The 27,603-nt window shown below is 35.1% G+C and overlaps 1 pseudogene; it reads left to right on the forward strand.

Moving 5' to 3' along the window:
* Positions 1 to 21,113: 21,113 nt before the first annotated feature.
* Positions 21,114 to 21,231, forward strand: LOC116071515 (annotated as a pseudogene).
* Positions 21,232 to 27,603: the final 6,372 nt, after the last annotated feature.

A 27,603-nucleotide genomic window follows, 5' to 3' on the forward strand; every position in this document is an offset into this window, starting at 1 on the left:
GACAATGAGGTTCATATTTTATTGGTATGTTATTGTTTTCTTTCATTATTGTAACACCAATATACACATCACTTCATTTATATCACTCTAGTAATATCCTAACCTAGGCAGGATGAGTGTCCATAACTTTAAGAAAAAGGATTGAAAAGCATTATGCCATTTGCTATTGCGTTATTACAAAGAATTGGTACTCATCAGATTAAGAAAAATTTAACACAATGAACATGGTCTTTGGGCTCTACTTTTTACATTGTTGCTATCATGACAAAATAATCATTCCCATTAAGACTTTTACCTAGTCAAGAGCTAGAACTAAGATATAAACAACTTTTTCTGTATTGAATTTTAAAAATAAATTAATTGATTTATAGCCTGATTTTCCTTCTTTTAAGAAAGTATTTCTCTTCATGTTAAAGTTGTATGTAAACATGGGCTACAACATGGGTTACTTTTGCCATGCACAGTAACTCATGGTTGGATTGATGTTTAAGTCTAAACATTGGGCTAGAACATGAAAAATTTGTGCAGATTGTCTCCCCCCAAAATATAGCTCAAAATGTGATCATTAAGGATAGTCAGTTTCCCTACTAACTTATCTATATTTGTATTCTAAACCATTATAAGGCCAACATTCTTGATTACAATTTTTTTTAAATAAGTGACCCCCCTGCATTTCTAATTCTCATTCCCACAGCCCCCAACCCACAGCCTCCAATTATCTCTTCATGGCCCTCGAGCTCACCTCAGCTTCCCCAGTTACAAATAGAAAGGACATCAAGATTCTGGCAAGATTAATGATGCTCAAGTTTGACTATGTGCTATGTATTGTTGAATTGTTACATTTTTCACAGTTCTGACTTAAGAATAGGGAAACTGCAACTTTGTTTCTCCATATTGAATTGAAAAGTGATCTGTGATTGCACTATTTGCTTCAAATGTGCAATTCTAGGTGAACACAAGCTATCACCTTTACTCTTTTTAAAAGTTTCTTTTATTTATTGATATTATATTAAAATGAAATAATTTTCTCTTTGCTTATCCTTCCTTCATACCATCCCATATACCAACTCTTTGCTCCGTTTTGTATTTATGAACATTTTTCCACATTGACTATTGTTACATATATACAAGTATAACCAGCTCAGTCTGTATATGTTATCTTGTATACATAATATCAGAGATGACCATTTGGTATTGGATAACCAATTAGTATGTGTTCATTTATGAGGAAGACTATGAGTTTGTTAGCCTTCCATTGACATTTTATGAGCTTTATAGACTTTTCAGTGGTTGGAGACATGAAGGTATACCTAGTCACATGAAAGGTATAGTCTATCCCTTTCTGGTTTGGTCTTTGGTTTCTTTAATATCCAGTTTTTCATACTATATAAAGTCCATAGTAACATCTAGAAACTCATTGTTACAACCCTGTGTGTGTGTATGACTTTTCCTCCATCCTCAAAACAGGAATTTATATTTCCTTAGGGGCAAGAAAACCTACTTTCACTTTGCCATATACTATTCCTAATCTATTATTCAAAAATGAACTTTATTTCTAGAACCCTTTAGGGGTCTAGTATTTGGCTCTCACAAGGGCCTGAAAAACACTGTTTTCCACATGCAATGTCTCTACAGTAACTTTGAAAGTTCACCTAGGATAAAAAAGAAGCCAAGAATAGTTTTTGCTGTAACAAACCTTTTCAAAGGTAAACGATGACTGTAATCTATAGGGAAAATATATGAATATGTTTTTCAAAAGAATTTCTAAAAGAAAAATTACACAGGTTAAGTAGTTTCTCGCTATATTTAGTAAACAAAGAAAAATTCTAACAAAATTACTTTTAAGTCATAATGTGTTCCTTGTATTTCCTTATTGAAAAATATATTTGCATAATGTTTACATATATTTCTGTATCTATTCATTGAAGAATAAAAATGACTGATAAAGCTATGATTTACAAAATGATTGTTTTGCAAGAATGTAACAGGTTCTTGCAACAAATAATAGATTATCTAGACAAAATCAGTAAAGGGTTAGATGAACTTCAACTTCAACAAAATCTAATCAATACTTAGAATAGCCTACTTTACAATAATAATAATAACCTTCATTTCACATGTTTATATCATACATACAAAAACAAATCCTTCCTCAAAACATGAACCTCAACAAATTCTAAACACTTAAAGTCTAAGGACTTCTAAACAAATAAAAATAAATAAGATTAAATATTTAATAAACTAGTTAAGGAAAATTTTAAAACAAAACCTAGCCCAAATGTAAGAATTCTGCATGTGTAAAGATTTTTCCATGCCACGAGTTATTAAATGAGAATCTTTTGGCAGAGGTAGGCTTCCTTCTTATGCATTGTTGGGCAGGGAGGCCCTTGCAATTTCTAAAACCATATGTACTTGGCCAGTTTTCATGTTTTCCCACCAGAACTAAATCGTTAGACTTTGCTACCAAAAGGCTATTTATACCTTATGCCATAACTTTAGGTTGCAAAGCTAAGAGAAATCAAGATAGAACTATGTTAGGAGTTCAGATCTCATAGTGTTGAAGGCAGTGGGGAGGTTTGTATAGACTTCCTAGCAAGAAAAGCAACAGCAGACAGTCATAAAATCATAAAAGTCAGCTCTGGACCTTATGTACAACAAAAACAATTCAGGCAAGGCTACCTCACTGGTGCATTAATGACAGGTGTGTCATGGTGGGAAACAGTCTTTGTGAACCTTGTGCTTGTATTTGCACTTTGTTCCACAAGAGGAAATTCACTTTTGGTACCAAAAACAAGGTAAGAGATTCATTACTCAGGAGGTCATATAATGTAGTAGGAAAGGTACTCGTGTTGTTTTTGCTAAAGGGGCTGATATGTCTGTCAAAATTTTCTTTTAAATAAGTTTGTGGCCACATAAATTTAACTGCACATGGTGTAGTTGTTAGCTTTGGACAGAGCAAACTGCTTTTGTATAGTATTCAGAAAAGACCTCAAATATGAACACATGGTCAAATTCTAGAGAATAAATGACTGTTGGATACCCAGCTATAAAAGAGACATCTATAACACTTATTTAAAGGCTCAGAGAATAGCCAGAAGGAACTGAAATAATCTAAGAGCAAATGGAATCTAAGAGCAAGTGGTATAGAATCCTGACTTCTTTTGTGATTTAAACTCACAGCTGTGATTGGCTGTATAGGATCTCCGTACAGATCCTATACAGTATTGACCTGTCAATACCTTGTCATGAAAGGGGGAGTTACTTATAGGCTGTAACTCAATATACACAGATAATGGCTGATGGAGGAAGGAGAACATTACTGTATATGGCTGAATTTAGAATCATATTATTAACTTCTTTTGCTGTGGATTTGCTTCAATGCCAACATAGTTTACATACGTAGAAGTTGCAAGGGTCATATTTTACAGATATTTTATCCCATCTTACAGGTTGTCTGTGCTTCCAGTTGTAGTCTTTGTTTATCGTGTGGAAGATGTTTTGTTTAATTTTGTTTTTGGTGTTTTTTTTTTTTTTTTTTTTTTGCCTTTGCATTGTGTCTGGAAAATTCCTCACTCATCGCAGTGTTCTGAAGCTGTCTCCCTACCTTCACTTCTGATAGTATAATCAAAGCTTTGTGCTCTCTCTCCCCCCCCCTTATATTTTGTATTTTTTTAGGGGAGATGGAATTTATTTTAGTTTATGCCTCCAGGCTACAAACATAACATGGAAATCAAGGCAGCAACAGTTTAAGACAGCTAATTGCATCATATCTACACTGAATAGTCATATTCACCTGTCCCATTCCTATACAGTCTGAGACCCAAATCCAAGGAATTATGCTGCTCACAATGGGCTGGATCCTTTTCACATCAATTACTGTAATCAAGATTACCCTCACTGATATCCCCAGAGCCTAATCACATTTAGATAACCCCTCACTGACATTTTCTGCCCAATTGGTTCTAGATTGTATCAATTGACAATAAGATTAACCATCACAGAACAGCCTAGAACATTGTTTTGGAGGTGTGTGTGTGAGTGTGTGTGTGTGTGTGTGTGTGTGTGTGTGTGTGTGTGTGCATTCACATGGGTATGGAAGATCAAAGTTGGGTGTCTTCCTGTATTGTTTTCTGCCTTAGTTTTAAAGACAGGACTTCTCACTGCACCCTGAGTTTAATAACATGTTTTGTTCCATTTTGTATTAAGTTACATAACTGGTAAGGGATCTAATTTCTTCTAATTTCTAATATAGATGTCTAAGTTCTGCAGCTCTATTTATTTAACATTTATTTCCTCTATACCTGTCTTATCAATGATATTTTGCCAAAAATTTTTTAGGCAGAACATATAAGGGAGAGTCTTTTCTATTTCTGAGATAAAGCATGAGTAATTAATGTATTCCAGGAAAAGGCTTGAATAATCCAACTTGACCCAATTAAAGAAAAATAAGTGTGATTCTTCTATGCCTAATATACTGTGCTTCTTTGAACAGACAAACAACTTAAACTTTTCTGTCTCTTGAGAATCATTCTCTGTGTATGATTTTATCCTGCATGAGATGAACACATATTCATCCAATGACAAGATAGTTCATCCACAACAAAAATTTCACAGTGTTTATGGGTATCAAAATATCACATTGTAGACCAAACATTAGTTTCTTGAAAAACATAATTTAAAAACATGTAGTGAAGTTCCTTGGTTTGACTTTAGCTTTATTCCACAATGGGAAAATAAATGTGTTAGTCTTCATGATCGTTTATTTTGGTGCCACAGAAAACCTTCACTGCTCACTGGTCTTCCCTGGCATTTATGAAGTAGACACAGAGTTGGTTTGCACTTGAGATCTAAACCCTTCTTCCTGTTGATTCAGGTGAGGAGAGTTAGTATGATTTAAATTCACCCTGATGACTTATGTCATACACTTTCTCAAGTTAGACATGTGGCTTTCTTTTTATTCTTTTGCTTGTTTTTTTTTTATTAGATGTTTTCTTTATTTACAATATGTTTTCTTTATTTACAATATCTCCTTTCCCAGGTTCCCAGCCAAAAAAAAAAAATTAAATTAAATTAAAAAAACAAAAACTAAAACAAACCCCTGTTCCCTCCCCACTCCCTCTGCTCAGCAACCTACCCCCTCCTGCTTATTGGCCCTGGCATTCCCCTACACTGGGGCATAGAACCTTTACAGGGCCAAGGGTCTCTCCTCCTATTGATGACCAACATGGCCATCCTCTGCTATACATATGCTCCTTGGAGCCATTAGTCCCATTAGGTCCTTTCTCTAGCTCCTTCAGTGGGGACCCTGTGCTCAGTCCAATGGATGGCTGTGAGCCTCTACTTCTGTATTAGTCGGGTACTGTCAGAGCCTCTCAGGAGACAGCTATATCATGTTTCTGTCATCCAGCACTTGCTGGCATCCACAATAGTGCCTAGATTTGATGACTGAATATGGGAAGGATTCCCAGGTAGAGCAGTCTCTGAATTGTCCTTCCTTCAGTCTCTGCTCCATAGTTAGTCTCTACAACTCCTTCCATGGATATTTTCTTCCCCTTTTAAGAAGGAATGAAGTATCCACACTTTCTTCTTTTAAAATGTAATTTCGGCTACAACTTACTAGACTCATGATGCATCCATTTACAGACTGTTACTCATGCCAATCACTATTCAAAGCTGCTGTCAAAATCCTCTTGGTATTTTCGTAGCAGTTTTAAGCACATGCCCTTGGTATCCTAACCATTGCAAACCTTCATGGTTCTTTTCTTGAGGACTAGTGCTTGTTCTCTGTGCCTGATTTAACGGAATACAGAGTTTATATGTGAAGCAGTAAATGCTCCCCTCCCCTCTGTGCCTTGGTAAGATTATTGCTCTAATTGGAATGCTTGCTTTTTCCCTAACTTTTGTTGTAAATTAACAGCCTTTGTAGCTGTGTTTAGAGATGGAAGCTTTAAGAGGTAGTTTGGCAATGAGAAGAGGCTGAAGACATGATTTTTGAGATCATTATAAAAGAACAAGTTTTGTTATCTTTTTAACCTTCTCTACAACCTTTTTCTCTTCTTCTACCCCCTCTCTGTCTTTTCTTTTTTCACCCTCCCTTCCCACATGGGATAAGATAGGAGAAAGATCCTTATCAATTGACAGCACCTTAATCTTATACCTGTCAGCTTACATAACTACAAGCCAGTTATTTCTGTCTGATATGTGTCCCAGTGTGTAGTGTTGATTCTATTACAGAAGCACAAGATAGACTCAGACAGTTATACAACAACCCTTGATCCCAATGAGAGATATCTCTGAGATATATTTTGTATTTTATTATAGAAGAGGTCCAAGCCTCAAGGTCTACACATAGAATCTGCCTCAGAATGCCTACTTTATTATATTAACTTATACTCCTTTTCATACTTCTTATGCTTCTTGCTCTCAAATCTCCTAGTTGTGATATGTAGAAACAAACCTAATATGTAAAATTCTCATTTAGAAGACCTATTTGTATCTTGATTCATTCCGGGTCCATTTGAGCTAAGCGGAAGCTATGATAAAGACAACTGAGGTCAAAAGCTCAGGCAAGAAGGCATCAGTTAACCCCATCTGAGCTACTTAATATTTTATTTAGATTTATTTATTTTATTAAATGTATTTAATTGTTTGACTAAATGTGTGTATATATACCATCTGCATGCTATGGATGTCAGAAGTGGGCATAAGATTCCCTGGAACTGGGGATTGTTTTTGAGCTACTGGATGGATGATGGCAACTGAACCCAGGTCCTCTGGGAACAGGTGCTCATTTACGTCTCTGAGCTGTTGTTACATCCCCTGATATACCTAATTTCAATAAGCCTTCATCTTCTAGAGAATGTTTTGGACTTCAGAATCACTGGAGATACAGGAGTAATTAGTTCATCTAACAGAGAATTTAAGAACATTAATTTTCTTGTCAGGTTTCAAAACCCTGTTCTGTGTGAGCATAGCACTTTCTTTCATGCCCTGCCAAATAGTTGCTGATATTAGATACATCCCATTAATATTGTAATATTCTGAGCCTAAGTATAATTTCTAATGATATTAGTCTGAAGGGAAAAGGAGTTCTTTCACATACAGTCAGTGTGAATGTTCACCATCTACTATCATGGATGAAAAGGTTTATCAGTTTCTCCCATCTATTTCCTGTTAGAACTAATCTGTAACTTCTTATGGCGCTAAGACATAAGCAATGTATTGATAATGGTTACTATGCTTCTTGGTCATTTAGATATTTGGACTATATCCTGTTCTCTCATGAACTAATCAGCATGAATATGTGGGTAGCTGAGAGGTGAGCAAAAGTTGGTTCCTGATAGTCTTTTAGGTCCACAGGCCAGTATTCTGAAATCTAAGTGGGAAATGATATCTTTGAAAGTAATAAGGGTTTTCCACAGTATGGTGAAAACCACAGTGTGTTTTCATACAAGGAAATATCACTGTCTCAGACAATTTTAGATTTTCAATTGACAGCTCCAAATTAAATCCAATTCCTTTTAAATATAATTTAGATAAAAAAATAAAGCACAATTCTAGAACAAAATGCTGAATATTCACCATGGGGAGGCCATTCTGCTCTGAACACCTGTTCAGTTTTAATGATACATAAAAATACTTGCTCCCCATGTGTTTTCATTAATGTTCAAATCACACCATGCAGTGTGTGGCTTAAGTGGAAAAGTATCCTGTGAAAATGTAAAAGCTCTTTTGTTATTACTCTACATTATATCCTATGATTCTGTATTAGTTAGGGTTGCTATAGCTGCAATGAAATACCATGTCTAAAAGGAAGTTTTGGGAGAAAATTGTTCATTTGGTTTTATACTTCCATATCACTGTTCACTACTGGAGAAATTCAGGACATGAACTCAAATAACTAGGGCTGGAACTTGGAGGCAGGAGCTGATGTAGAGGTCACAGAGGGGTGCTGCTTACTGGCTTGCTCCCCATGGCAGGCTCAACCCGCTTTCATATAGAACCCAGTATCACCTACCCAGGGATGCTCCCACCTGCATTGGACCAGGCCCTCCAACATCAATCACTAATTAAGAAAATGTGCGATGAGCTTGCCTACAGCTTGATATTATGGTTACATTTTCTCCATTGATGCTCCCGCCTTTCTAATGATTCTAGCTTGGGTTAAGTTGTCATAAAAGTAGCCAGCAAATATTATTTTTTTATTGGATATTTTCTTTATTTACATATTTACATTTCAAATGTTTCCCCCTTTCCAAGCCTCCTCTTCAGAAATCCCCTATCCCACCCCTCACCACCCCTGCCTCTAGGAGGATGCTCCCCTACCCACCCAGCCACTCCCCTCTTCCCACCCTGGTATTTCCTTACCCTGGAGCATCGAACCTTCTCAGGCCCAAGGGCTGTTCCTCCCACTGATGTCCAGCATGGCCATCCTCAGCCACATATGCAGCTGGAGTCATGGAACCCTCCATGTATACTCTTTGGTTGGTGGCCCAGTCCCCGGGAGCTCTAGGGGGGTCTGGCTGGTTGACACTGTTGCACCTTTCATGGGGCTATGAACTTCCTCAGCTCCTTCAGTCCGACTCCTCCATCTGTGACCCTGCACTCAGTCCAATGGCTGGTTGCAAGCATCCGCCTCTGTATTTGTCGGACTCTGACAGAGTCTCTCAGGAGACAGTCATATCAGGCCTCAATTCTTTAATGTAATTCCCTGTGTGATGTACTTGTTCTCAGTTACAAGTAATGATGGCCAGGTTGTTTTGCATAATAAAATCAACCTCGGTGAACGGTGAACACAGCATCTTATAGTGATGTATTTGGTAGCACTGCTTTGTAAACTAGGAAAACCCTTGATATCTGACGTAGACGTGTGCTGGCATGCCCCAGAGGTAGTCTGCAGGGTGTGAGGAGACTTTCCCTATAGTATTTAAGAGCCTTTTACTTTGACTATATTATATTTAGATAATTATATGGCACAGAACCAGCATTAGCTCAAGGTGTTAATCAAGAAGGAAATAAATGTAATTTGAAATTTGGATGGGATAGGTGAGTTTCATAATGGTGGGATACTATTTCAGGAAACACTGGCCCTAAGAATAAGTTTAATTTTTGTAATGGAACTTCTTGATAGTATTTCACTGTTCAACAGAATTTTTTTCAGTTGTAAAGAAATTTTGCTTCTTTCACATACAGTTATTTAACAGCTTGTTATAGAATTTTAATCATCTTCATTTCTCTCTCATCTAATTGACTGTATTATTTTAAAACAATTTGACATAGTAAAAGAAGGCAATTCTTTTAATGAAGAATAACAGAGATGCTTTTCTAAGAAAGGAGAAGAGAGCTTTTCTGTTGATCATCATACATTTACTTCTTTATATTTATTTATTTTCATGTGTGTGGGCATATACATGTCACACTGTACACATAGAGGTTAAAGGACAACTTGCAGAAGTCACTTCTCTCCTTCCATCATGTGGGCTGCAGAGACTCAACTCATGTTATTAGGCTTGGTGGCAAGAGCCTCTACCCCTAAGCCATCTTGCTGGCCCAGTTATCATTGCATTTTCAAACTCTTTTGATGCAGGGCTTATATCTTTCTAATGTTTATATGGTTATTTATACAGAGCATAACACACAGCAAGACTTTGATAAAATTTGTTTAGAAATTCTGATGGTTATAGTTTAGCAGGATGGTTTTATTTCATCTATGTATAATGAATGACCTAAGATATATGTCTACAAGAGTTCACAAGGAGGATTTCTTTATAACACAGAGAAAGTTATATTAAATTTTGAGTTTCTTTATGTATGAGTTGGTGCATGTGTGTGCAGATGTTTCTGTGTGTGTACATGGGTGACTGAGTGCACATATCCATGTACCCCTGTGGAACCTTGGAACCTTGTCTGTATTCCTCAATTGTTTCCTACTTTATTGCGCATTATAGGATATTTCACTGTACTTGGGGCTCACAGGCTTTGCTGCCCTAGTTGGCCAGTAAGCCCCAGGCATCCTGGGGTACCCATCTATCTCTGCCTTCCCATTGCAGCAATACAAGCATGTTAAATATGTGGGTTCTGGGGATCCAAATTCAGGTGCTTGTGCCAGGACTATACTTTCCTGACTGAGTGATCTCCCCAAGCTTAGATTTTAAATTTCTTATGAATAAGACACAGTTTTTGATCAGAATCACATCTTAAGAGAATTTAGCTTGCAATTTGACTAAAAGTTGCATTCAGTAAGTATTTTGATCTCAAAATACAGAAATAGAGAGATCATTAAGACAAACTACCTACACTGAATTGTGGAATGATCCTCCTCCTTTCTTAGGATCTCAAGTGCTTGTGGATTTTAAATTGTTGTAACAAACACCCACACACCAAAGCTGCATGTGGATGTTTATAACAGTAAGTAACATACACAGACATTTCAGGGCTTGTGTTCTTTCCTTCTGGTAGCTTGTTATTTGCTAGTGTCTTTGCAGTATCCGAATCTTCCCAACAAGACTAAATCGCATGTAGGATTAAAAAATATCACCTCTTAAGGAATAATATGTAGAGAACTTTACATTTGGAGTTCACTAGTTCTATCTATTGGACATATTCTTATGGTAATACTAGAACAATTAGAATAGAAAGAAATGAATATGTGTGTGATTGTAAATTGGATATGAAAACCAAAGCAAGGTAAAGCAAACAGGCAAAATCTTGCCTATGATACTCTAGAAATCCAAAGTTGTATGATAGAACGTATGGCAGGAGGTTGATTGAAAAATAAGACAATTTAAAGTGCGACAGAACTTGAACGTGTGAAGAGGGATATCTTGAGGTCTGTATTTTAAAATATCTCATTTTTTATAGCTATGTGGAGTAGAATCCCCGAGACATGAGTGATGTGTGGAGAAATTTGTGGGCTTAGAAACAACTAACATGTTAAACATGGTTGGCTATCATATATATATTTAAATACATATTTATTTTTATTTTTGATGTGATGAGTATTTTGCCTGTTTGTATGTAAATGTGCCATGTGCATGCTTGGTACCCATTAAGGCAAGAAATTCATTTGGACCTAGTGTCACCATCTAGGCACTAGAAAATGAACCCAGGTTTTTTTTGTAAGAGCATCAAGTGTCCTTCACCTCCAAGCCATCTCTGCATATTTTTAAAATGGTAGAACAAAGGTGAATGCAGTCCAGGTACTCCTAGAATCTGTTAGTCAGGCTGAGTGTTACAGACTCAAGTCAAGTATAATACACAGAGGATATATAGTTTCAAACACTGTAATAAACTTTTTATTCTCTTCTACTAAACAAGAAAACAAAACAAAATAAAAAATACATAACAAAGGGAGATCTAGAAATAAAGGCACAGATTGCACTGATAGTGCAGTTTGGTATTAGTAAAGATTACAAATTATTTACAAGCATGAATGATACTTGAAAATATCAATTTTGCTTCAGTCTCAGTCCTTTCTTTCTTTATTATTTACCTTTATTTTTTATGAATGAGCATATTTAGTTTATACCCACTGTTTCAAGACACACACACACATATATACACAAACATACACACAGAGAATATCTATTTTACATATGTAAAATATCTATTACCAAATAGTCAATAAAGCATTGCTTACTTGTTAAGAAAGTTTCATCAGAATATATTTTATTGCTTGACTAAAATATTATGCTGTGTTAGATTTGCCTCAAAACTAATCTTGAAGCATACTGAATTCACAAGTAAAAGAAGATTTATGCCAAATAAGTGGAGTTATTACTTTCAATTTGAAGCATTTATTGTTGTCCTCATTGTTTCTCCATTAAAAAGTTAATGATGAATGTGGTGATATATTTTTATTGAGTCCTTATTGTCTTTAACCAAAATGATAATGACAGCGAAATAATTTTGTGGTGTGAAATTAAATAATTTGATCCCTAAGAGCTTGACTCTAAATGTTCTTCAAGTATAATGACCTTTTATTCGTAATGATATTAGGAGTAGAAATTTATTTTCTACCATGACATCCTATAACAAAAAGAAATTGTTAACTACTTTTATTTTGTGGTTGGATAATTGGAGACTCATTATGGTTGTTACCAAGTAATTCAGATTTACTTTAAGTTATCTTGTGAGCAATAAAAATAATGAAATGCAAAAAAGTAGAAACTTGTTTTCAGGCACTTACAATCACTGATGATACCATTTCTATATAACTGTTTGCAGAGCAGTAGAAAAAGTTTCTATGGGGGAAAATGGTTAAGAAAAAATTTTAACTTTTATTTGGGCCTTTTCACAGATGCTAAAAATGACTTCAAGGGATGGGCAGAAGAGCTACATAAATTGAATTATAATAGAAAAATAAAATACAAAATCATCAGAAACTCTAGATGAAATCTCATTGTTCCATGAAAAAAAATTAAATCATATGTTTTTAGTGCTTGGTTAATTGAACAGATAGTGAACTCAGTGCTAAATCATCGGAGATTGGCAATTTACTTACAAGAAAATACTTAATTCATTGCATTTACAAGTGGAAGCAGACTTTATAATATAAGCATAAATCAAACAATGTTGCTATTATTCAGCATATACTGTATTATGAGGAATATTAGATCTGAAATGACTATGTTCTCCAGTTCCGAATGACATCTAAAGTTTAATTTCTAGTTTTTTCCATTAGAGAATAAGGAAAGATTAAGCACTCTCCACAGCTGGCGTCTGAACCAATATCTAATGTGTGCTTCCAGTGTTTTAAAAGTAGTTTTGTAAAAGACAAGTAAGAGCTAATTCTAAATAATAAAATATTTTTAAAACTGAAAATTGGGAATAGGTTATTTTTCTTTATATATTTTTGATTTGCTATAGTTAGAATATTTTTAGAATGGCATTATATTTCTTACATATCATATTGACAAAAGTAGAAACATTAAAAAATAAACTCTATTGGCTGGGTTTGAAGAGTCAGTTGTTCTGAGGGACTGTTATCTGGGATGATGGCCTATGTGGGAGAACTATTTGGCAAATTCTATCTGAATTATTACTACCTGCATTCCTGGAATGAACACAATTCTTATTATCCTGTTCATTCCTGGAATGAACACACATTCTTATTATCCTGTACAAATTTGGGCAAATGAACATTTTCTTCTGTATAAGAATTAAACTAATGTATATCTGCAAATGAAATTATGTATACATATTGAGGAAAATATACCAGAATGTTTGTAAGTTAACAAAACAGAGGATGCAGTACTGCACATGTATTTTATTTAAAGCAAGAGAAATAAGAATGAATCCAAGTCCCAGAGATATATCTAAATATAAATTTGGAGATAGGTGTTTTTTGGGGAAAAAAGTAATGTTTTTATGCCTATATTTACAAAATTTAAATTATTTATTTATTTTATTTTGTGTCTGTTTTATTTGTCTGTATGTATGCCTGTGTAACGTAGGAGTGCAGGGCCTTCAGAGGCCAGGGGATGTTGAGTTCCCTGTAAATGGAATTATAAACAGTTGTCTACAAGGCATTCACTGGGAATTAAACTGGAGCCCTCTAGAAGGTGCCTGAGCCCCTCTGATCATTTTAAAGAATGAATTTGACTTTTGAGTAATGCAAATGTTTTATTCATAAGTTAAATTTAAGACAACAAAATCAATAATAAAATTAGAAATGCTAACCAAAATAATAAAATGTTATAGTGGCTAAATTAATATGACCATATTGAATATGAAAAGTAAGATGCCTGGGGAGAGAGGTGGCTCAGTGTTTAAGAAATGCACACTACTTATCTCATGGAGGACCTGAAGTCAGTTCTCAGCAACAGTAGCAGAAGACACTACTAGCCGCCTATTACTCCAGCTCCAAGGTATCTGATCTTGTTTACTGACTTCTATCCACACCTGCACTCACGGGTTCCTTTCTACACATGTATATTAGACGTAAAAAATATCTTATTTTATAAAAAGTAAGATATCGGATTGATATTGAATGAGGGTTTTTGGAATTACTAATTATAACAACAGTTTACAAGTTATCATCAATATGATATTGGAATCCTTAATAAATCTATCTTTTTTTTTGTTTTGTTTTGTTTTGTTTTGTTCGAGACAGGATTTCTCTGTGTAGTCCTGGCTGTCCTGGAACTCACTCTGTAGACCAGGCTGGCCTCGAACTCAGAAATCCGCCTGCTTCTGCCTCCCAAGTGATGGGATTAAAGGTGTGCGCCACCGTGGCCCGGCATAATAAATCTATCTTTAAATAAAATTTTAGTCCCTATTTTTCCCAAGACCTTAGGTGATTTGTTACATACTTTTAAACAAACAAAACCAAAACAATTTAGATTTTTTTAGTTGTGAAATAGTTGTGCACACAGCACATAGGATCTTCTCACAGGTTTTTAAGCTGTGATGAGCCTGAGACCATGTATATCCTGGTTCATCATCATGTGTAGAACTAGCCTAAGAGATTACTGAGGAAAAGATAAATAGAAACTAATTATAGCACAATACAGATATACAAATAAAATCAAGCCTTATTTTAACACCCAAGTTCAGGATTAGATACCATATCACCACTTGCTATGTAGTCGGTACACTAGCTATGTGAACACAACAGATTGCCACTAATGCCCTTGGATCTCTGTACTTATGGATATATGTATTTGAATAATGACAGCACATAGGTCATTTGATTTGATAAAAACTAATATAGTCTATGATGAAAACATACTTAAAAATATTGTTAAATATTTTTTCTTTTTAATATAAAGCGTAAGAAACAACTAGATTCTAAAACAAATAGTGGGATAGTTGAAGTAGTAATCAACTTTACCTTGTGTTTTGGAGACAGGGTCTCTCACTGAACTCAGACCTCACTATTTGGGCAGCCTGCTGTATTGATCTCCCAGCACTGGGTTTATAGGCATGCTGCCCTATCACTTCTGGTTTCTTACATGAGTGTCTGCAAGCTAATTTGAAACTTAGGTCCTTGTGTTTGTGCAGCAAAAACTTACCATCTGAGCCAGTTGTCTAGCCCTCTTACTTTTGCAAAGTGCTTGTGCTATTCCTCTAAACAATACACAGGAGTTCCTGTTGTACAGGCTTCTCCATGCTAGATCTTATTGATTTTTTTATTTTCTTTTATATCGTTTTGTGGTTTTTTTTTTCTTTTGGTTTTTCAAGACAGGGTTTCTCTGCCTAGCCCTGGCTGTCATGGAACTCACTCTGTAGACCAGTATTAACACAAGGTATAAGCCCTATTTGATGTAAATATTGGCCAGTTCTAATCTTACTTTGAAATTTTTTTTCTTGAAGTATTGTTTCATTATTATTAGCATTAGTAGTCCTCTATAAGCCCCATATTCTGGACATTTACTAGTGATATCTTATGAATATTTTCTCTCAGTCTGTTGCTTGCTTATTTATTTTCATAATGGATTATTTTATGATCAGTAGTTGTTCATTTTAATGAAGTCTAATTTAGAAGTTTTATAATTATTTCTTTTTTGTGACGTGAGAAAACATTGGACACATAGATTTATATCTATCTGTATTCTCTTCTAAAAGTTTTCTGGATTTCATTTTCATTCATTTCATTTTCAGTGTGGTATTTCAAAGTGTTTTTATGTAGTGTGAAATAAGGGTTGAGATTTAATTTTACACAACAGACTTTTGAATCCGTAAGAACAAAGCCATGTCAACTATAGAAGAGTAGATTTGGCTGGAGATAATCATACTTCGTGAATTAAACTAGTCACATAAACTCAGTTATCATGTGTTTTCCCCATCTAAGGTCCAAGTATTTTTATAGATACATAAAATCATGTACTTATATATGATTTGAAAGAAGTCCAGGGCAAGGGAGGAGGTTACAGGGTAAAGGGGATAGGGGAGAGAAGGTAACTATATGCTCAGTATACACGCATGCTTTCATTAAAGAGTCCTTCTGCAAAACAACACCAGGAACAATAAATACACATAATGAAATTTAAAATTATAATTGAAAATATTAAATCTTATTTTTCCAATATTGATATAAGTACTTCTTATGGAAATATTTTTCATTTCCCTTTGCTTTGGTGTAAAATCCCATGCTGATCAACCAAGTTTCTTCTCATTACTGCATTGTACTCTTGATTGTACATAACACTATATTGACTTGGTGATGGAAGTTCTATTAATTAACCCATAGATTGAGGTAGTTATGCCTATTACCTCATTATATTTCTTTCCTTCAGGTTCCTAAATTTGTATTTAAATGTATATTTTAGAATCAGATTGCAAATCTGTCTGCTAGACTGAGGTTGATCTGCCAGGAATATGCTCTTAAAGTAAATGGACTTTACCTCTCCTAGCAACTATCAATTATTGAGCAGTTCCCCAGTCAGGGCTGGGACATCCCTCTCCATGCTGGGATTTGGTCTGGCTTGAGTTTGCACAAGTCTTGTGCATGCTGTCACAAGAGCTGCAAGTGCATGTGTGCAAGTGCCTAGCTGTGTCTGAAAAAATCCAACTTCCTTATACTTACCCACCACCTCTGGTTGTTACATGCTTTCAGCCCTATCTTCCACAATGATGCCTTGACGTTGGGAGGCCTTGCAATAAAGAGACTACATGTGGGGCTGATACTCTGCTGTCTGTTATTCTTTGCACAGGTACCTGCTCGGGGTGTTTGTATTATTTCTCATATACTAGAATAGAAGCTTCTATTATAAGAGTTCAAAGAGTCAATAATCAATCATCCATGTGATTCAAACAAACAAACAAAAAAAGAATGTGTCTATTATGGGGTACTGTTCTCATGGCTGTCTAGGTACTAAACATTGACTTCCTAGTCTATGCTTCACATGGGCTCCTGTATCTGGAATACTTGTTTGTATGGATGTCTGGAAAGGTTTAGAAGATGTGGCCTTGGTTGGGGAAGTCTATGCCACTGGCACCAGGCTATTGAGAGCTTCGGGCCTTGCCTATGTCTAACTTGTTTTCTCTGCTTCATGCTGGCTGCTGAGGATGTGACTCAGCCTCTTGCTCTAATGCCTATTGTGTGCTGCTCTGGTTTCCTTGAGTGATGGACTCTATCTCTGTGGAACTGTAAGCTAAATAAATTCTTCCATAAAAGAAAAGAATGATCTCCTAATGGAGATGGTTTAATAATAAATCAGTATAGCAAAATGATAGTCATAGGTTCTCCCTGTAGGCCTTGCACCTGTTTAGTCACAAGTTCTTGGTCCTGGTATAAGAGTCAGGTATGGATTTCATTTTGATGGGCAGTCCTTAAATCCAATCATATAGTAGCTGATTTCGCTCTTGATGTTCATGCCCGGGTTAAACCAATGAGCATGTCTTACAAGATAAGATAATTATAAGGCTCACAGGGTTGATACATGTGTAAGACTTATGATTATTTTTTAGCAGAAATATTGTCATCCTGTTACAGAGTAACTACATTTTACTTCTTTTTATGTGTGCATATGTATATTTTATAAAGCTTCTTGTATGTTTCCATATGACATTTAAAGTTCTTTAGCGTTATTTTTTTCTCCATCATATTCCTCTTCTAACCTGTTCTCCCATTCCCACCTGTAATTTAACATTTTCTTGTTCCATCAATGCCCTTTAACCTTTGCAAGCACTGTTATATTTCCCTTCATAGAAAACTTCCTTCTGATTGCCACTCATTAATTTCCTAACACCTACAGATATCAGAAATAAAACATACATCCATGGCAATTCAAAGTTAAGTTCCATAAATAAGTAGATGCGATGTGTATTTTTCTGGGTCTGAGTTATCTTGCTCAAAATGACTTTTTCCAGCTCCATACATTTGTTTGTGAGTTTCCCAGTTAAAGTATTAGACATCTGAGTAATATCCTATTGTACATGTATACTGTATTTTATTATCTGTTTATTAGTTGGTGCTCATCCAGGCTCTTTCTACTTCTAGGATACTGTGCATACAGATGCAGTGAAAATGGATGAGCAAGAATTTTTGTAGTAGGATATAATTTGGGGGTATATGTCCAAGAGTGGTATAGATGGATCATGTGGCAGATCTAGTTTTAACTTTTTGAGGAACCCTTTCACTGATTTCCATGGTAGTTATACCAGTCTGCACTCCCACAAACCAGGGAATACTTGTTTTCTTTCTCCACACCCACACCAAAATTTTATTTCTCCCTTCTTTACTGTTGTAAGATGAGATATCAAAGTAGTTTTCAATTTTCAGTTCTGCAGTGGCAAAGAATTTCTGAACATTGTAAAGAACAAACAAGCAAGTTTCATAGCATTTACATTTCATCTTTTGAAAATTCTGTACTTAATTTTCAGGCCCAAATTTTAATTTAGCTTGTTTGTTTTCTTGATATTCCATTTTGAGTTCTTTGTATAGTCTAAATAATATCTGTTAGAGGTATAGTGGATAAAGACGTTTTCCTATTGTGTCTGGTACCCGTTTACTCCAGTGATGCTATCAATTGCTGTCATTATGAGGTTTTGGCTCATAATGTCCTATTTATTGATTGTCTTTTAATGTTAGGGGATTAAAAAGAAAAGAAAAAATATATCTGCTAAACTTATATCTGGATTTCATTATATCTATAATAAATCTGAAAATAATTAATAACTTAGTGTTATGAATCTACAGTCATTGTATAATTGTATATCTTTCAACTTTTAAAATATTCTCTCTCTCTCTCTCTCTCTCTCTCTCTCTCTTTCTCTCTGTGTCTTTCTTTTTACCTATTGAACTGCCTTATCTGAAGCTTTTGATAGAGCATTGAATAGAATTGTGAAGAGCTCTTCTCCACACTGAGGGGATACTTGTCAGTGTTTGAGAAGTGACTGTGGCATTGACAATAGCAATTAGGTGGGTTAAGGCAACTTTGAATCAGAATGAGCCTTCTCCCAAGTTTTCAAGAATATTGAACTCTGTAATTCACTTATTTTGAATGTTCTGCAATGTTAACATTTTTCTATTTTATATCATTCAGTATGGTGAATTTGAGTAACTTTATAATAATGAGCAGAGTTTAAGTTCTCATATAGCCCAGTGAGTGCTGTCAGTACTATCCTTGTGGATGTCAGGTATATCTTTACTCTTTACACACAACTGTTTTAAACTTTGAGTGTAAATATGTGATACTGGGAATTTACACTTTATCTATCTCAGACTATCAAGTTAGAGATTCACCATTTTTCTTGATCTATTCAAATTATTATTATTTTTTACTTTATTTTCTCTGTTATTTCTTTCCATTTGGATTATGCAGTTTTTTGTTTTTTGTTTTGTTTTTTTGAGACAGGGTTTCTCTGTTTAGCCGTGGCTGTCCTGGAACTCACTCTGTAGTCCAGGCTGGCCTTGAACTAAGAAATTCACCTGCTTCTACCTCTCAAGTTCTGGGATTAAAGGTTTGTGCCTCCGCTCCAGGCAGGATTATGAAGTTTTTAAAATAATTTCCTGAGCTACGATAGGTGCATTGGAACAATTAGAGAGCTGAGAGGAAAGTGGGAAATTATGTAATTGAAGTATAATCTCAAAAAATTTAAAAAAATATTGCAGCATTACCATTCACTGGGTGGCTAGAATATGTTGAATATTGTGTTTTCTATCACATTGTATCTACACAATGCCCTCCATGTGTACATAGGGCATTTGCTGTATTACAAAATTGCATTTGTATTAGATTGTTTCAGGTAAATATAGGCAAATATAACTGTTATGAGCCAGAATGAAGTAGGCTAGGCTAAGATCTAGTACTTACTTAGTAGGGCAATATTAAATGGATTTTTTTAGGAATGGCATTTTAAACTTGGGTTTATCTGAACATAGCCATATCATAGATCAAGAAAATCTGTGTTTGTATATATGTATATGCATGACTATGTATTAACCTTGTTAAAAAAAGAGAAATTCAGTTAACAAATAATCTGTGTGAGGTTTTTCGAAAATTCTGTAAATGCAATATTTATCAGTAATCATAACTATGGCTCACTGAAGTACATGCAACATTGTTTTAAATCACATAGATCCTATTTGTGCTTTCCAGGTAAGGACACAACTTAGATCAATCTTAACTGAGTTTCAAGTAGCTTTGAATGTTAAGACATCTATCATCAGATTATGGATATAGTAAACTAAGGTCACTGGAGAATTAAAGAACTAAAAGGAACTAAGGTATAAAAGCCTTTTATTATTATTATTTTTGTTTTGTTTTTTGAGACTTAGAAAGCCTCTTACTATTAATGCATTAAAATTAAATATACTCAGACTATTAAAAAGCCAGAAACTGGTTTTGATAAAGTTTATTACAGACAACATTTATTTTGACCATCACTGAGTACCTCATATCAAAATAGATGTGTGTGTGTGTGTGTGGTTGGAAAGTTTAAAAGAAATTCAGAATCTGAATACTATAACAGCTAAAGGTAATGACTTCCTATAGCAGTCAATTCATCTTTTTCTTCTCATTAAATTACGGTTTCTTCTGTGTTTCTAATAAAACAATATCGACAAATGACCCATTGCAACAAAGATACCTATCTATCTACAGGTTCTAAAAATTCTATCCTGTTGTGGAGATTTAGCTTAGAGGGAAAGTAGCTATGTATCATACTATAAAGCTCTGGTTTTGAGTCCAAGAATTAAACTTAAAAATCTATTCATTCTTTTGAATTCACTTTAGCATCTTTTGTTGATATGCCCACATATATAATTTGAAATTAGAAATGCCCTTTTCATGTGATGGTGCATTTTATCTATTAGTTTCTAATAAATATGATATAAAATCTATGTAAGTCAATGTTGTGCTTATAATGTTACCATAACTTCAAAATAAAACAGTTTTCTTTTTGGAGAAGTCATATACTGCAGAAATTCATTGTCATCTAATGCATATAATATATATATATATATATATATATATATATATATATATATATATATTGGAAACTAGAGAGTATTTGATATTTTATATAAATTATTCTTTTTTAAATTTTCTTTAAAACTTTTTTTCTTTACAATCCAGATTTTGTCCCCCTCCAGGTCTACCCTGTGACTGTTCCACATCCCATACCTCCTCCCCTCTGTCTCCACGAGGATGCCCCACTCCCCCATAACCCCCACCTCAGCCTTTTGACTAAGATCAAGAATAGTATCTGTTCTTATCAGTTTAATAGTTCTTTTTTAATTAAACAGATTGTTTGTTAAAAAAAAAAGTAAGAGAAACACAGTTTTCCATAAAGATACTGTGAAAATAGCCACCAGTGTAAATAGTCACAGATGTTATGAGTTAATCAATCTAATCTTCCATTTTCAGTGACTGCTCTAGACACGATATTCCAACTCTGTTTTTGCCAAAGCAGTATGACAGGGCCTATTACAGGTCATCTCCTTCTTGAACTACAGACATGTTCTCTGGACAGGATCAGGAGACATGATATTCATTAGTAATTCTAGAAACATTAATGGCTGGAGCAGAGAGGAAAGCTGACCATTGTGGTGGTAGGATGGGAGAGAGTGTTAACTTACAGATCTCTGGGGTGTTTATCTTGCCTCGTCCTCAATTTCACATTAGGGAGGAGGATGTGTGGGCGTGGTTATACTGTTTAGTAGAACCTGACTATGGGCCTCTGTTATTTACAGCTGAAAATATACTGTCAAATATAAGTATTGGTTGTACGTGAATCATAACATGCTCATCTCAGATTGTAGCTTGATCTCTTGATGCCAATAACAATTTGGCATTTATGGGGAGATTTTTCTGCCATTCAGTGTATTTGACAAAGGTAAACAACAGGATAGGTAAAAAGTCCAGTCCTATGGCCAGTAAGTCTGGCGGGACCCTTACACAGTTTTGTCAGTATTAAGAATTTGTTCTCTATTGATCAAGTTTAAGAATACTTTGTTTAAAATGGCTATAAAGTAGTACTGCAAGTGAAAAAAATAAATTTTAATTTTATTGCCTAAGAGTTAGTTGTTGCTACTGCTGCTCTCTATGCTATTTCTATGGATTCAGAATGAAAGCAAGCAAACCCCAATTGGACAAAGGAGGAGCAAGATCTGGGTTTTCTTTTATAAATGTTTCTCTCTTTTTAGAGACAGACATTATAAAAGACTATTTAGCTTTGTGTGGCATGGAATTCTGTGTCTCTGAGGCTGGCTACAAACTCAGAGAAATCCAAATGTTTCTGGTGCTAGTATTAAAGACATGTACCATTATATAAATCAATCTCTCTCTCTTTCTCTCTCTCTCTCACACACACACATACACACACACACACACACACACACACACACACACAAAGAAAGAGAGAGAGAGAGAGAGAGAGAGAGAGAGAGAGAAAGAGAGAAAGAGAGAAAGAGACAGAGACAGGCAGAGAGCAAAAACAAAAACACACATCTTTGTAGTAGACTGGTTGTTTAGTATATGTGAGACCACTGGTTTGATCCCATGTGCTGTAAAAGAGAAACACCATAAATTTCAACTAGATGATTAAAAATGTAGATTCCTAAGCTTTGCTTCAGGCTTTCTGCATCAGGACATCTAAACACAGAGTTCAGGGATCTCTTGTTCTAGAAATCTACATAAAGCATGCCAGTATGAAAACACTGTTCAGGTCTTTGTGCTCAAATATTGTCTTTCATGTGTCTCCTTGCTGAATTTCAGCTCTTTGCAATGGTGTTTTCCTTTTCTCTTTCATGGCGAGGGTTCTATTCAAATCTGTAGCTCATGGGTCAGAACTGTGTGCATGTGTTCACCTATCTGTTCCAGAGACCTTAATAATTCCTGACCTAGGAAAGGTATCTATTGTGTTTAGCTAAATCCAAAAAGGAGAAGTTGACATTCTCTGAGGGATGTGAAGAATTGAAAGCACCAGGTTAAGACAGAGTGTGGAAGTCAGTGAAGACACTGTAAAGGTATAGTAACTAAAACTGTAGAATATTGCTGAGAAAGCTTTGTACAGATAATTACAGTGCATTATATAAGTTACATGGAACCAATTAAAAGTAAGTCATTCAAACAACAAACCCTCATGGTTGTCATTTTCTCATAATCTTGTAAGAACATTTACCAAGTCTCACACAAATGAGTCTTTGAAAGACATTTAACAATAAGTGTAGATGTCTATGGTAGTAAAATGACAAATAAAAATTGAGTACCCAAGACACAAATGTATGCCACTTCCGTCCTTCAACTCCCAAAGTAAAAGTCCCTGATAGAGATAATAGGTACCACATGCATGCAGTTCAGCTAGAGTAACTCCACCTACTTGGATTTCAGACCCTATATATCAGTCACTGATGTCTCCCCAGGGACTTCTCTAGTACCTGGCACATAGTTAAACGATTAATAAAATATTTATTGATCTGAAACAAACTCTTACAAGAGAAGCATGAACAGCTTGAGTTTTAGAGGATTTCAGAAATATCTTCTGATGTTTACTTAGGGGATATTTTTTACTGAGTGTTTATTATTTCAGTGTAAAACTGGCTTCAGTGCACATTGAGTATAGTTCTGTACTTCTGCTATTACACATAACTTGGACTCAAAGATCTATTTTGAATTTCTCTGATTCAGGAACCTCCAGTATATAAATGTGTTTTACTACAAAAGAGTTCATCATTTTTGAGAATTTCAATGGTAATACCCTCCTTTTCACCATTTCATCTCAAATTATTAATTTTTATCATTACAATTAAACTCAGTAAGTACTTACTGGTTGTACTGGGTTGTAATGTACTGGAAACTATTCCCTTGTTATTGGGGAACCCCATGGAAGACAGAGAAGAGATTGTAGGAGTCAGAAGGAATGGAGGATACAAGGAGGTCATGGCCCATCAACTCAATAAATAAGGCACTTAGGGCCTCACAGAGACTAAATGCCAATCAGAGGGCCTGCATGGGTCTGCACTAGGTCTGTGCTTTATGGCTGTGAGCTTGGTGTTTTTGTGGGACTTCAGTGGAAGGAGGCGCATTTCTGACTCTTTTGCCCACTCTAGGGGCTCTTTTTCTCCTATTGGGCTGCCCTGTTCAGCATAGATATTAGGGCATTGCCCTTGTCTTGTTGTATCTCATTTTTCTTATTTGGTTGTTGTTCTCTTGGAGACCTGCTGAAGGGAAACAGATGGAGTGAATCTCAGGGAGAGGGGAGCTGTGGAGTGAGAAAAAAAAACAACATAATATAATTCCAAAGTTGAAAAATGTAGTTGCAGATATTGAGAACTTTGCAACTATTGGAGTTAACGCTTATACATATGCATGCACATGCATGCATGTGCACACACACACACACACACAAACACACACACACACACACACGCACACACACAGAGCAGAAGGTGATGGCCATATACGCTAATAGTAAAAAATATGAATAGGATGCATTTGAGTACATGTAACTAAATCTAATTAGTAAATTAATTTTATTGGTAAGAAAATTTTATGCAATAGATTATTATCTAAAGCATGTACTATAGCATATTGAAAATTAATGTACCATCTGAAACCAAGGCAATGTTGAATTTTTTTACAAGAAAAAGAAGGAAATCTCTTATTTTGTGTTTCTTCTGAGAGGTATTTCCTGTACAGTTAGTTGAACAGCAAATTAACTATATTTAAAATAGAGTTTAACTTTTTACTCTGGACTTTCATGTTTTCCTTCATGGTTTTTGTTGTTTCTGTTGTTTGTTTGTTTTTGTGTTTCCTCAAAATAGCTTTGTCTGCATAACATTTAGTTTGTAATTATTTAAGATACAATTAAGTAATAGTCACTTTTTGTATCTTTCTTCATATTACCAGTTTTTGTATGTTTTACATTTAAATTCTGTATATCTTTAATCATGTTTTGTACAGACTCTCTTTGTCGATGTACAGAAATGTTGATGCTATGGACATAACGTATCAACACATTTTTCTCTTCAGGGTTATTTATAATCTGTTGTTGCTCACCTATAGAGAACTGCTACAGTTATTAGCTCAAGTTCTTTCCACATTCATACACACACAACACACACACACAGATACACAGAGACACATACACACATTCCATCTCTTCAACTTGGATGTATAAAATAAACATATTGAGTTTCCAGGTTACTGATGGTATGCCTCCTTCAGAGCACTGGCCTAGCAAATTCCAAGTTTTCTGTATGTGTATCTGTATGTCTGCCTTTTTACTTTTTTCTTATCACCTCATACATATCAGTCCCTAAATCCATAAATGCTGATCAAATAGTTTTTGACCAAGATAGTTTATCTCACCATTGGATTTGGACTTACTCTCAGAGCCTGGATATTCACCCAAGGATGCACATCTCAAGGCAATGATTCCTATTTCCTAACTCCATCAATCAGATATTTTAACACTGACGTTAAGGCTTCTTGGGCTCCACCTCTTACCATATCTGGCTGTTATGGGGAACATTTTTGTGCAGACTCAGAACATCAATAGTTGTTGAATGTTCCTTTTTTTGCTTTTAGTTCTTTCTGTTCTTCTTTCTACAATGTTTCCTGACCCTGAGGAAGGGCTTGCAAGGGGCAAAAGGGTCTTTTCATTTAGTACTCAACCAAGAGGAATGACAATAGCTTGCATTGTTCTGTGGTCTCTGCCCAATAACTCACAAGGAGGTATTCCACAGCACTGTGGTTTTTAATTTTTTCAACTCAAATTGGTTACTATATAGTAGATTTCCATATGCCTTTTTTATACTCCTTTCATTTTAGTTAACCCTCTTCTCTACATCCATCTCCTCATCCCCCACTTTTCTTCCAGTTTAACCATTCTATCCCAATATTACTATTGCATATGTTGATACTGCTTATGTTCTAGTATCTTCCCTCTTAACAGTATCTTTCTAGATTCCTGACCTCTACAGCAACTCTTTATTGAATACAAAATTAAGAGATTCTTACCTCATATCTACATGTGGTGATTTTAATATGCTTGGCCCATGGGAGATGGCACTATTAGGAGGTATGGCCTTGTTTGAGGAAATGCATCATTGAAGCCCTACCCAGTATGGGATAGTTAGTTTCTTCTGCCTGCAGCCAGAACTCTCAGCTCCTCTCCAGTACTGTACTTGCCTGGATGCTGCCATGCTTGCTGCCATGATGATAATGGACTGAACTGCAGACCCTGTAAGCCCCAATTAGCTGTTGTCTTTTACAATAGTTGCCTTGGTCATGGTGTCTCTTCACAGCAATAAAACCCAAACTAGGACTGTACAAATGAGGCAGATCATGAAGTATTTTTCCATTTGTTTTTCTGTGTATGTCTGAGTTATCTTACCCAGTATAATTATTTTTAGTTTCATTCCTATATCTATAAATTTCATAATTTGTTTCATTTTTTATACCAGAAGAAAATTCCATTGTATATGTATCTATACCACATTTACCTCATCAATTCCTCACTATATGGATATTCATGATGGTATCAATTTAGTGATTCTCAATAAAATGGTTAAGCAATTATCTCTGAAGGGACATGTTTAGTCCTTTTGCTATAAGGTCAGGAATAGAATAGGTAGGTCAAAGTATAGTTCTCCTTTTAGTTTGTTTGGGAAACTTCCACACTTATTTTTAATAGCTGCATCAATTTTCACACATGCCTTCTGTTCAACAATTGGAAAGGTAGGGTTGTAGCACTGAGTATGTCAAGGTTACTAACCCGGGGGAGGCCAAAAGGACCATGTTTTTGTAATCATCTCATATTGGAATGAAGTGGACTGTTATAATTGTCTTAATACAGATCTTGGCTATGCTTAAGGAACAAAATTAAGGTCAGTGTCTTAATGTTTTAACCTTATCATCTGTTCAGGACTCTATAATTTAAACTCTTCTCCAGGCTTAATAGGATCATCCTTAATTTACAAAATATAATAAAAATGGTTTTCTTCCAATTAAAATAAAAGTATATTGGAGTGGCTTTTCAATTATGATGGATAGATGAAGAAGATAGATACAAAGGATTAAAATAATCTATTACTTGATAAACATATTCTTTTCAATGATGCCATTAGTATGTTTTTAAAGAATCATTTTATTTTCAATTACATATATGTGCTTGTGTGTGTCTGTGTGTGATTATGAATGCACAAATTAATGTAAATGTAGGGTCCTAAAGGATGTCTAATACCCTGGGGTTGGAAGTATTGGCAGTTGTGAGGCACATGATGTAGGTGCTAGGATTCAAACTTCTCTCCCTGAAAGAGCAGTCAGCATCTTTGACCAATAAACTATCTTTCTTGTCTCTGTAGTACATCCTTTTAATTATTTAACTAATATGCCTGAAAGTATTTAACTTACACCGTTATGTGTTAATTTATCAGTTCTTATACTGTCTGTAATGACACTTTTAAAAATAATTGTTCTGCTGATGCTTTCCTTTGCCAAATCTCAAATTCTTAGTCTTTTTTCTAGGGCAACCTTAAACCATTTCATTGTTTTATTACCAACTTTAACCTTTTAAACTATCCCAGGTATTAAAAAAGAATATAATTATTAATCTAAAGAACAAAGAAATCAAAGAGTGAGGAAAGGTACATAAAGGACAAATCATAAAGCAACATGAACACGTCCTGAATGGCAGGAGGTAAACGGAAAC

This window comes from Mastomys coucha, unplaced genomic scaffold (assembly GCF_008632895.1).
Source record: "Mastomys coucha isolate ucsf_1 unplaced genomic scaffold, UCSF_Mcou_1 pScaffold22, whole genome shotgun sequence".
Lineage (NCBI taxonomy): Eukaryota > Metazoa > Chordata > Mammalia > Rodentia > Muridae > Mastomys > Mastomys coucha.